This window comes from Lagenorhynchus albirostris, chromosome 5 (genome assembly GCF_949774975.1).
Source record: "Lagenorhynchus albirostris chromosome 5, mLagAlb1.1, whole genome shotgun sequence".
Lineage (NCBI taxonomy): Eukaryota > Metazoa > Chordata > Mammalia > Artiodactyla > Delphinidae > Lagenorhynchus > Lagenorhynchus albirostris.
This window is the reverse complement of record NC_083099.1, coordinates 66,340,591-66,353,076: the sequence shown is the minus strand read 5'-3', so window position 1 is coordinate 66,353,076 and position 12,486 is coordinate 66,340,591. Positions and strand designations below refer to the sequence as shown.

Sequence of the window (12,486 nt, the reverse complement as noted above, 5' to 3'; positions counted from 1 at the left end):
TCAGTTGTAAAATGGAAACGATCATACTTACATAGCTAGGTTCTTGTGAGCATTATCAAGGAATCTGTGAGATTAAATATAAGGACATGTGTTTCTACATGTGGGGTGACATGTTTAGAATAGGTGCTCCCCCGAAAGCCACCACATTGATAGAAATAGTATAAAAACTGCCCAATCCTCCTGGTGAAGTATCTAAATCTGCAATTGCCAACAATCTTCCCCCTGTTGAAAATTGAGCTATATTCCCCAGGCAAAGTCATTACATCTTTTTGTGCCAAATTGTTTTCATCTTTTAAATGACCCAGTAATCCCACTTTGGGCAATATACATAAGGGAATAATCCAAAAGGAAAAAAAGAAGGCAATTTGTTCAGAGATGTTATTCATAGTGCTATTTCTAGCTCCTTATATATCCCTCTATTATAGCACTTATCTCACTGTGCTGTAATTATCCACTCCCATACGCCTCCAAATTATCTTTGAATCCATCCCCGGCACCTAGCACAATGCCTGGCATACAGTAAGAACTCAGTAAATGTTTGTTGACTAAATGAATGGGTAATATACGAGAGAAACTTTAAAGAAATTCAAGTGAGCAAAAAACAAAACATTGTTTTTAAGAGATGATGCTAAAAGAGTGTAAAAAAAAAAACCCAAAAAAACAGGGCTTCCCTGGTGGCGCGGTGGTTGAGAGTCCGCCTGCCGATGCAGGGGACGCGGGTTTGTGCCCTGTCCGGGAGGATCCCATGTGCCGCGGAGCGGCTGGGCCTGTGAGCCATGGCCGCTGGGCCTGCACGTCCGGAGCCTGTTGCTCCGCAACGGGAGAGGCCACAACAGTGAGAGGCCCGCATACCGCAAAAAAAAAAAAACACTGGCAACTATAGACTGCAAACTATTTGAAGAGGAGTTTGTCAAGAAGCCTCAGGAGTGAATTTCAGATGACTTTGTCTATAATCTCTGAGCATCTCCAGGCTTAGGCCAAGTGCAGTATAAGATCGCCATGAGACACCCTGGGAAAAGGTCACATGCTAGGTCACTTTGGCCTGGTGGCCAGAGCACGAGGCCCGGTCAGGAATCTTGGATTCCCAAACTGACTCATTGACTAATCACCTAACTTCTCTGAGACCAGTTTCTCCATTGAAAATTGGAGTACTTACAGGGAAGTCCAGCCCATGAAAAGGAATTACAGGGAGCAGGGCAAGGTCCAGCAAGTGTGAATTCAAATGTAAGTAAAAGAGGAGGGCTGAGGGGTACCCTTGGACCAGGGTCCCCAAGGCAAGGTGGAGCTTTGAAGCCCCAGCTCTTCCGGGCCCCCACTGAGCCTTCGAAATCCATCTGACAGGGTGGTTGAAGGCGCCTCACCACACAGTTTACCAGAGGCAGGAGTTTCTGCAAGAACAGAGGACACATCAAGGAAAAACCATATGTTAAATATGGCCCATGAAGTCAACATCACTCTGATGTTCTGCATCCTTGGTGGGAAAGAATGCTTTATACAAATACCCAGAAAGAGCAAAGGAAGCGGCACGTTCTGCGGGGCTCATCGTGGGGCGTTCCAGCAGCTCTCAGCCGGGAAGTCAGAGGCAGGAAGCCACTGCCCTCCGGTCCTTGGCCAGAAGCTCAAGGCTAGAAACCAAAGCGGGGAGCACTCAGACTCCTTAGTCCAAACCAGCTGCACGTCTGCGCACCCCACTCCACCTCCATCGGGGTCTCTCAGATTACTGCCCACTTGAGCTTGACATTTCTCTGGAGGAAACTGCACCTGACATCCTACAGAGTTAGACGATCCCACCAAAGCATGTCATGAACCCATCCCCTTCTCTCTGGTTCCACTTCGACTACCCTAATCACTGTGACTACCACCTTTCAGCTGGATTATGGCTTGCTTCTACTCCTTGCAATGCGTTTCCCCCACAGAAGTCAGAATGACGCTGGTAAACGTGACTCAGATGCTTCCCTGAGCATCTTCACACCTCAACTCAGCTCCAAGCCCCTTCTCAAGCTCACTGACGCCTACCAGCCACGGCCGTGCCCTCATCTCGTGCTTCTCCCCCAGCAGTCCACTACCTTCTGGCACACTGGTCTCCTCTGTTCCTCAAACACAAACTCATTCCCACTCCACAGCCCTGGCACTGGCCTTGCCCTCTGCCTACAATGCTCCCTGCCCAACCCCGACTTTCCCATGGCTGGCTCCTTGTCATTCAGACCTCAGCTTAAACATCACTTCCTGGGCTCTTCCTCATTCCCTCACGGGCAGAGCACTCTCTGTGAACCCTCCTAAGCGTTACTTATTATTCTCTGCTGTTTACATGTTCATCTATTATCTGCCTCCTCCACACAACCCTACTAGAATGTAAGTTCCAAGGGATCATTGTTTTGTGTGTCTTTTTCTTCACTCTAAACCCAATACTGGATCAGCGCCCAGAGCAGTAAGAGGCACATAATTGGGAATCCAATAAAGACTTAATGAAATTAGAATGCATGCCGCAGATGACAGAAGCCTCAAAGGCTGCGTCAAGGCAAGTAGCCCAGCACTGCGGCTAACATCCTGGGCTTTGGAGTCAGACGCGGATCACTGATTCTTGCAGTCAGGAGCTGTAGGAGTTCAGGCAAGTTTTCCCACTTCTCTAGGCCTTATTTATCTCAACTAAAAAGGGGACAACAGGACTTCCCTGGTGGCGCAGTGGTTAAGAATCCACCTGCCGATGCAGGGGACACGGGTTTGAGCCCTGGTCCGGGAAGATCCCACATGCCGCGGAGCAACTAAGCCTGTGCGCCACAACTCCTGAGCCTGTGCTCTAGAGCCCGCGAGCCACACTACTGAGCCCACGTGCCACAACTACTGAAACCTGCGCGCCTAGAGCCCATGCTCGGCAACAAGAGAAGCCACCGCAATGAGAAGCCCGTGCACTGCAACGAAGAGTAGCCCCCGCTCGCCGCAACTAGAGAAAGCCCACATGCAGCAATGAAGACCCAATGCAGCCATAAATTAATTAATTAATAAGGAAAAAAAGAAAAATAATATTAAGGGTGGGGCGGGAATGTGGGGAGAATTAAAGGAGATAAACCATGTGGAGCGCCTAGAACAGGGCTCACCACAGACGAAATGTTCGCTGTCATCAACTGCAGCCCCATCTTCCAGGCGGGAAAACTGAGACTCAGAAAGGTGCATGCGCCTTCGCCCAAGTTAGACACTGAGTTAACAGCAGAGTCAGGTTAGAAAATCTCCTCTTTAGTCTCTGTCCACTGCTCCACAGACCAGTTATTCCTTAGACAATAATAATAACAAAAATACCTGATATCATGTCATCGATTTATATAGTCTGCCTTGTTCCAGAAAAAATCTGAAGTACCTGACAAAAGATGCACACCGTTCATGATTTTTTTTAAAGTAATAAAATTGGGAAGGGAGATGGAAAAATAAGGTGAAGGAAAGGGACAGAAATATAAGCCATATGTCTCATACCATTTGCTAGAGGTGGGCTTCACATTTGGCTCTGAGCTTCCCAGAGGCCAATATAAACCAGAGGGAAATACCTGTGTACATATGGTCCTTGGGAACACTTGGTTACTGAAATGTCACAGCACTGTGTGAGGAGGTGTCACCACCCAGGTGAGAATCACCCTGGTTTTTCACACTCTTGCCAGCTGAATTCCACCATCTGCTTACTCCTGATCACATGCACTCTAAAGCCACACGACCTGGGTTCAGATCCCAGCTCCACTACTGACTGCATGGTGTTGGACAACTTATTAACTCCTCAAAGCCTCAGGTTCTTCCGCTATAAAATGGAGGTAAAAAATAGTACCTAAATTAAATGTGGTGGTATATATACAATTTATTACTATTCAGCCATAAAAAAGAAGGACATTCTGACAAATGCTACAACACAGATGAACCTTGAAGACATTATGCTGAGTGAAAGAAGCCAGTCACAAAAGGACAAATACTGTATGATTCCACTTCTATAAGATACCTAGAAAATTCAAATTCTTAGAGACAGAAGGCAGAATGATGGCTGTCAGGGGCTGGGGGAGGGGAAAATGAGGAGTAAAAGTTTAATGGGTACAGAGTTTCAGTTTTGCAAGATGAAAAGCATTCTGGAAACTGGCTGTCCAATATATGACTGTACTGAACACTACCGAGCTATACACTTAAAAACGGTTAAGATGATGGGGCTTCCCTGGTGGTGCAGTGGTTGAGAGTCTGCCTGCCAATGCAGGGGACACGGGTTCGAGCCCTGGTCTGGGAAGATCCCACATGCTGCGGAGCAACTAAGCCTGTGCGCCACAACTACTGAGGCTGCGCTCTAGAGCCCGCGAGCCACAACTACTGAGCCCGCATGCCACGACTACTGAAGCCTGCGTGCCTAGAGCCCGTGCTCCGCAACAAGAGAAGCCACCGCAGTGAGAAGCCCGTGCACCGCAACAAAGAGTAGCCCCTGCTCGCCGCAACCAGAGAAAAGCCCGCACGCAACAAAGACCCAACAAAGCCAAAAATAAAATAAATAATTTTTTTAAAATAGTTAAGATGGTAAAAATCGTTATGTGTATTCTACCAAAATTAAAAATACAATTTAAACAATAGTACCAACTGAATCACTTTGCTGTACAGCAGAAATTAACACAACATTGTAAAGCAACTATACTTCAATCAAATAATTTTTAAATAAATAAGTAAATACCCCCCCAAATAGTACCTACTCACAGGTAGCTGTAGTGGTGAATCAATGGAGGTCAAGTGCTTAGCCCAGTGCCTGGCGCCCAGAGAGCAGTCAGTGCATGTCAGTTCTCCTTATGGGCAGTCAAAGCATTCCCATTGGTACTACCAACCCTAACCTCTTGGTGCCCATGGTCAGCATCACAGCAGGAAAACATCCCAAGCCTCCAGGCTTCAAGGTAGGCTCCTCCCACCTGGTGAACAGAGCCTACAATCAGGGCCCAGGCACAGCGGGTAGGAGGAGGTGGGGTGCGCGCAGGTTCCCGGGAGGGAAGTCCCTCCCTGTCTCTTCTCCCCCGTTCTTCAGAGCCGCTTAGAGAGCTGCTTCCCCTCCCTTCCTCACCGACCACACAAGCTCAGGTGTCAGGGCACTTTCTGCCCACTATTGTGATCTGTCACCTAACGCCATGGGCATCAAAGCACTTCTCCAAAACACATCTCCAACATCTTTCCTGCACTAGAGAAAGGGGCCCCCAAGCTGATCAGAAACTGATCTGACTACGAAGAGTTACTCATTAGGGCCGTGTAACATCGCGGGGACTGTAGTGGGGTGGTGCCCTCCTGGTCTCTGTCGAATGCTGCTCTGTCACATCAAAGAAGGCTAAAGAAGTCTCTGTGTGTGTGTGTGTGTGTGTGTGTGTGTGTGTGTGTGTGTGTGTGTGTGTGTGTGTGTGTGTGTGTGTGTGTGAAAATCTATTCAGAATCAGGGCTCGCCTATGAATGGGAATTATACTCCAGAATTCTTGCAGCTTTAAGAATAGTGGGAGAGGCTTAGATGGAAAGCCCTGATCAGTTTCTTTCAAGGCCTGTGCATAATTTCATCTCCACGGGTAAAGCTGAAATAAAGGCCTCCACTATTCAGTTCCTCCTCTTGGACAAGCTATCATCCTCTTTCAGGAAAGAAAAAGATAACAGGCAGCAGAGCAGATGGGAAGGTAGCAGCTCACATTCAAACAATATTCACATGACCCAAAGAAGAAAAGGGTAAGTAGAAACCAAAGAAGAAAAAAAAAAAAAAAAGTGAAATTAAAAAACCAACAAATTCAAACCTTTGAGTCCATGTAACGTGATAGAAAGAGGTCTGACCTGGGAGAACTTGGTTCCAGTTCTCAATTTCTCACAAATTAGATCAATAAGTGTGGGCAACTCTGGCACCCTGAGTCCCAATTTCCTCATCTGCAAAATGGGCATCTTCTCTGCCTTTGTCTGAAGGGGCAGCTTCCACGTAGTAGAAGGAGGAATGACCCAAGAATAAAAAGATCTGGATTCTAATCCCACCTAACTAGCCATGTACCTGCGAGGCAGGTGAGCTGCACTCCTGGGCCTCCCCTGCCCACCATCATGCTGTAAAATGAAACAGATCAAGCAAATCGTCCCAACTCTGGCAGTCCCTCAGATCTACGCAGTGTCCACACACCAGGTATTTACTGCGGAGTGGATGCCATGCAAATGCTATACAGAAACCTTTTGCGTACTCTTAAGTCCAACCATAACTCTGCTTTTCAAGATAAAACTAGCCCTCCCCAAGTGTCCACCAACACCCCTCCTGGGGTGTTACTCTAGCCCTAGCACTCAGACAGACAACAACACTCCCAAATTATCTTCCTCCCCAAATTAAGTTAGGCCTCAGGTGGGAGGAATAACTCTAATTTTTAATATACGAATAGAATTTTTCCTCAGGCATAGCCCGTCTCTGAATCCCACTGTGAGAAGTATTACCCTGGGAAAGCAGCTGTCCACACCCCAAACGAAAGCAGCTAGCGCTCCCAGCCACATGCCCCATCACCATGCAAGCGAACCAGCCCTCAGGACTCTGAGCCGTGGGTCTGCGGGCAGAGATGTCACTGGCTCTGGCAATAACGAAATACTCACGCGCCGTCAGGCCCCACAGGCAGCTGGCCTTCCGCTGGCCCTCACTCTCTCTCACACACCCTGAGTCCCGCTGCAAAGAGGTGGTCCCCAGGCCCGAGGGGAACAGTACTGAAACCTTCTCTCCTCGGCTCCCAGAACAAGGGGCAAAGGAAAGGAGGGGGAGGGGTGGGGGGGAGGGGGCGACTTTGTTTCTGGAAGCAAGAATTCAAATCCTGCTTCTCCTAAACCCTGAGTCACCTCCTTCCCTTCCAATAGATCAGTGTGGTGGGTAAACATTTCCATATATGGAGAAGCAGGCTGGAGGATGTCAGAAAAATCACCCTTCTCTCCTCTGGCACTTGAAGAACATGCCCCACTAAAGACAGAATTCCTTACTCAGAGTGAATGTTTAACCCCCAAAGAAGTGGAGCCTCAACTGTTCCACAGGCTCTCCTGTTACAGGAAAAAGGCTCCCCTGTCCAGACAACGAAGTGACTGGTTTGAAAGGCTTTAAGTTCATCTTAGGAATGGGGCCATCTAGAATGCAACTACATTTATGAAGTCAATTTATTATGAAGTCAATTTATTAATGGGGTGGGGTGGGGGGTGTTTAGGGGGATGCACCTGAAGAGGGTCACCAAGAATCCAGCCCACAGTTCTTTCAGTGGCAGATGAGTACGAAAACAACCCTTGGACCCCAATCCCTGACCCCCTTGGGCCTAGAGTCCTCTTGGGAACTTAGTTTCGCATGAGTTCTTCATAGGACAGACACCAGGCAAGAAGACCCAGAATAAAACCAGACTTCCAGGAGAAAACTGGAGGCGGGGGGGGGGGGGGGGGGGGCGGGGGGGGAGGGTGGACAGAAGGGTGACATGCCCAATTTAATTTGTAAGATTCATTCCCTTAGTTTGTAAGATTAATTCTAACCCGAAGGTCCTGAAAAGTGTCCAATGACTAAATTGAACCAGTGGAGTCAATCAGGGATGAATCTGGTCTGAAATGACTCCAGACTGAATTAGAGAAGAAAGGAGAGAGATGAAATGGCAGTGTGGGGAAGTCGGGGTCTGCTCAGAGAAGGAATCTGTATCTTGGCTTCCTAGTGGTTCTATTTCTCAGCACAATCTTATTCTACTGTTGGCTGTAAAGGCTTTCTGTAGGTCAGATGAGCCACTGTTCAGAATCATCGCCCACTTGCTACTTTTTGGGCCTTCACCATGAGGGTGCTTTTTCTCATCCCAAGGCAACCTTCAAGCAATAAACACCACTGTTCAGGGAGCAAGGGGACCCAAGCCCTAAGCCCAGATCAGTCACTCCTTACCACTTTGGACAAATCTCTTCTCCTCTCGTAGCTTATATTCTCTCATCTACAAATTGGGTAGATATCCCCAAATTGTCCAACTATGTGCTCTAAAAGCAGCTTCTGTCCAGCCTATCGAACAGTCCTGACATTTATTTTGATCACTTGTTTTCTATTTTTGCAAGCACACCACAAGTACCTGAAAAAATGGCCAACACTTCTTATTCATTGCATGTTTCATAAGTAAACATAAATATAAGTGGTTACTAAATGAGGTAAGGAAACAGGATCAGAAAACCTTCCACCACATGCTAGAACCAGAACTCAGCACAGAATTCTTGCAACTGCAGTACTCCCAAGCGGTCCCAGAAGTAGGCTTGAAGAGGGTAAGGAGATGGTCCTCGTGTGTAACTGACACTAAACCAGCCATCAGACTTAGTGCTTCTGTAGAAAGACTGTCATCCTTTCAGGAGCTCAGAGTTCCTTCCGATATTCCAACCGGAGCATTTCAGCAGAGGAAAGAGCTATTCCATGGAAAACAACTACCCAGGGATGACCTGGGAACTCTGTAAACCAAGGACCAAGGAGGGAACTACAGAGACAGGAATGAAAACCAGAACGAAAAGTCTAAAGCTACCCTCCATTCTGCTAGCAGCATTTGGAGATCAGTTTCCATATCCACAAAGCAACCCTTCATTCCTTAATGTATGTGTGTCTTTCTTCTTCGTGACCCCTGACAACCACTGGCTCTGGGATCTCAGGGGAAGAAAAGACCAGAAAGGCCACTGAGCCCAATGTCTCTCCTATTTATGAACCAAACCCTCCCCCCATGGCATCCCTGAGGTCTCCAGTGAGGTGGAGATCATTATCTCCTGCAGCTGTAAATTCCATCTTTCCAACAGAAAGTTCTTCCTTATATGGAAATAAATATGGCTTCCGGGCCTTCAACCTCTGGCTCCTTCTTCTGCTTCTCTGAACCATGCCAACAACCTATGCCTGTCTCATGGGTCTGGAACTTTTGTAGGTGAATGTGGCTACAGAAATAAAGCTCTCCGAGATCTCATTCCTCGGTCACCCTGGCTGCCTCCTGCCAACTTGAGGCCCATCCTTTCTGGATTTTTCCAATAAGCATTAGTGCTAAGCAACCCATTCTGCATAGGTACCGCTGGCCTTGTGGGTTCACAAGACGTACCCTATTAAAGCCCAGTCACTGAGAAAAGAGAGAAAACAGACTTTGTGATCAGTTCCTCATCCACCTGGACCCCATCAACCACACCACATTCCCACCCTTTGTGGACGAAGCTCAGGAATGCGGATCCCCTCCCCAGCTCCCCACTCCTGCTCTCCAGCCTGGCCAACCTAAAACTGTCTCCAGGATACAAGACTGTTTCAAGGAACATTAAGAGCGAGCTCTGTAAGAAAAGAGCGCCTTGCCAACATAAGCGCTCTCAGAATCACAAAGCGGCCTGCAGGCAGGACAGCAGGGCCAACTGGCTGAACACAAGGCTGGGAGCTCGTGATCCCTGACAACTGCCGGCACCATTCTCCTCCGTGTCCTTTCAAAATGGGGGGGAAAAATGTTCTTTTCTGCCACCGTTCTGATGTGGCACTATGTGAATTCAAGGTATGTGTGATAATGATGCCTTACATTATTGCATTCTTTACAGTTTAGTAAGTGCTTTACCAGACAATCTCATTCAATCCCTACTGACAACTATCCCTGGAGGATTATACCCACTGTAGTGATAGGAAAAGTGAGGCTCAGGGAGGTTAAGTATATTCCCAAGGTCACAAAGATGGTAAGTAGTGAAAAGAATGCTGGTTTAAGAGTTAGACGATTTAAGAGTCCAGTTCCAATTCTGCTGCATATGAAATAAATGACCTCTGGTCAACTGTTTGACTTTTCTAAACCTCAGTTTCTGCAGCTGAAAATTAGAGATGAAAACAGCCCCTCTGCCTACCTCTCAGAGCAGTTATGAGGATCAACTGAGATAAGGCTAGTGAAAGCCCTCTGGAAAATGGGTAGGCGTTACAAAAGTGTAGGGGATTCTTGTGATTACTTGTCAATGACTGTGCATTCCATTACAAACAAAAAAAACAGCGAGGTCATTCTCAAGACAAAGACACATTAAGGCTCTGGGAATTGAAGGGAAATGATACGACGTTCTGCAGGGTTCTGTCTATATGCTACTCATTCGTGCAGTTGAAACTCAGCATCAACTGTCAGATTTTCAGCCCCACATCACAAATGTCCCCAGGACTGCTCAAGACAAACTCGCCCTTTTTGGCTACAAGCAAATGCCAGGCCAAAAGGAGGTAACAGAGATGGGCGCTGGGAAGACCCCCTGAGAGTCTCAGTTCTGAAAACCTGACCTGCAATGTTTTCCTTGGAGAACTTGTTAGAAAACACAGGCTCCAGTCTCTCTGCAACAAGCCCACAGGGAAAGAAACGCACGGTACGGAGCTATTTACCAGAGCACACTAAGGAAGCTCCCGAGCATGAATTAATCAAGGGTACAGGATATTTCAAGCTGCAGATTCCAAAAGAAATCTCCAACCCATTAAACCTCTGGCCCAGCTCACAGAGGCTCAGCCTGGCATTTGGGCAGCCCAGGCTGCAGAGAAGCCCGTTTACATACCAGAGGTCCTGCAGCAGGTCACCAGGAGCCAGGAGGCACCCAAGAAGATCTGAGAGCTCAGGTGGGAGAGCCTGGCTTCCTTCAGGCCTCCCCCAACACACTAGTCATCAGGATTCTCTTCAATTCCTGCAAAGACCCAAGTCAGCCATGGCATTTATGGAAGGGCCGGATCTTCCCCAGAAATCCATTCTCAGGGCTGATGCACACACAGCTCAACGATGACTGTTTTCTGGTTTGCATTTGATCATCTGCTTCCTTGTGCTTAAAGGTGAAGGAAGACCCTACATGGTTTTGTTGCACAGATGTGTGATTCCTAGCATGAGTGTGCGCCTGCATCCTCAGGGATGCTATAGCAAAGGGCTTTGAGATGCAAACAACTTTGCATCTCAAAGAGCTCACAAGCATGAAAGAGAAAGGCTGACCATAATACAGGACAAGAGACTTCAGTAGGGTCCCCCTCGATGGGAGAGATGGATTTCCGGGTCAGCTATTAAGAGGGTAGGACAGGAAAAGGGGGAGGTGAAGGAGTAAAGGACATTCCAGGCAAAAGGAAAGATTTGAGCCCAGGCGATAAGGAGCTATGTCCAGTGAACAGCAAGCTTAGCGGATGTGTAGGGAACTAGCGGGACAGGTGGGCAGGTGAGTGGAGACAAGGAGTAGCTCAGCAAGGTAAACTGAAGCCAAATGATAGCTGGAGGCTAAGGTGACTGGATTCTAGTTCTAAAAACAGTCTTTTTCTGAGAAGCAATCTTTGATCACACCACTGATCATCTTTCAAAAAGTAGTCTCTTTGGCTCCTCACTGCTAAATAATAACAAACATAATTTATAGAGTATTTCATCTGTGCTGAGCACTGAACAAAGCAGGCTGCATACACTGTCCCATTTAACCCCGTCAACAACCCTGTGAGCTAGGCAGTCTGGCTCCCATAATACAGATCAGGAAATGAAGGCTTAAAGATAAACTGTGCCAGTCTTAGAGAAAGAAAGCGGGAGAGGCCAGGGTTAACTAACTCAGTGCAAACTCAACTCCTTGCAATTCTAGACCATACTCTCCAATCTCTAACCTTCTTCTTTCCTACTGCCCAGACTCTTCCTATCCCATTTCTATGAGATAAAATCATCCTATCACACGTAATAATCCTATATAACAAACATAATGATCTCCAAAAATAGTTGACAAAATTCCTTATTTGCTTCTGTTTCCCCACAAAGTCCTTGGAGCCAGGAACCTTGTCTGTGTTCTCAGCACTGTACACACAGTGGACAATCAATAATTACATGTTATTCAGTTAGACAACATCTCTGAAGGTTGGGCCGTGGAAGTAACACAGCACTGGCTGTAATTTCCACTCTCTTCTACATAGAAATGGAACTAATCTCAGCGAGGGTCCCAAGATCCAAAGGGGAGACACAGCCAAGTTGAAAGACACAGGTCAAGAATCATGTGCCTGGAGCAGCCCGAAGGCTCTGCAGCTACTCAGGGGATGCATGACTCTGAACCTACAGCCAGGTGCTCCAAAGGCCCATCAGAAGGAGGTGGACAGGACACATATTCCCTTGACAAAAGGAAAAAGCTCCGAGGCCCTCACAGCTGTGACTTGTGTTATGCCACTTTGCCTTTCAGCCTTAGTACAAAGACAGACTGGGCCAGCACAGTGGTTTTCAAACTTTTTTTCCCTAGCAGTAGAGCTTTTCCATTATGCAACATGCTTTGTGGATGCTGAGCTTGTAACGAAGATAAAAGCAGAGCTGCTAAGACTGGGCTCCAGAGCCCCCTTCCCTCCTACTCTTCTGACCATTTGTCGCCTCCCTACCTTGCAGCCCAACCCCAAGGCCCCTCTCGGAGTCTCCCAGGCTCAGGGGAGCACAGCTTGAAAACCAGCAGCCTCTGAGAGCTTCGTAGTACCTTCCAGCTCTGATTCTAGTAACTTCCAACGTCTGAGATGTACCTCCTTTTAAGCTGCTCTGCATTTTTACC

The 12,486-nt window shown here is 47.5% G+C and overlaps 1 protein-coding gene across 6 annotated transcripts in view; it reads right to left on the bottom strand.

Moving 5' to 3' along the window:
- LPP (LIM domain containing preferred translocation partner in lipoma) overlaps positions 1–12,486 on the bottom strand; it is a 688,443-nt gene that overhangs the window by 627,324 nt on the left and 48,633 nt on the right. The window contains exon 1 of one of the 6 annotated variants that reach the window (XR_009540717.1): positions 6,592–6,707. The exons of the other annotated variants lie outside the window; for them this stretch is intronic. The gene's annotated coding sequence lies outside the window, so the exon portion shown is untranslated. Of the gene's footprint in view, positions 1–6,591; positions 6,708–12,486 lie in introns of those variants that run through there. 6 annotated transcript variants of the gene reach the window in all.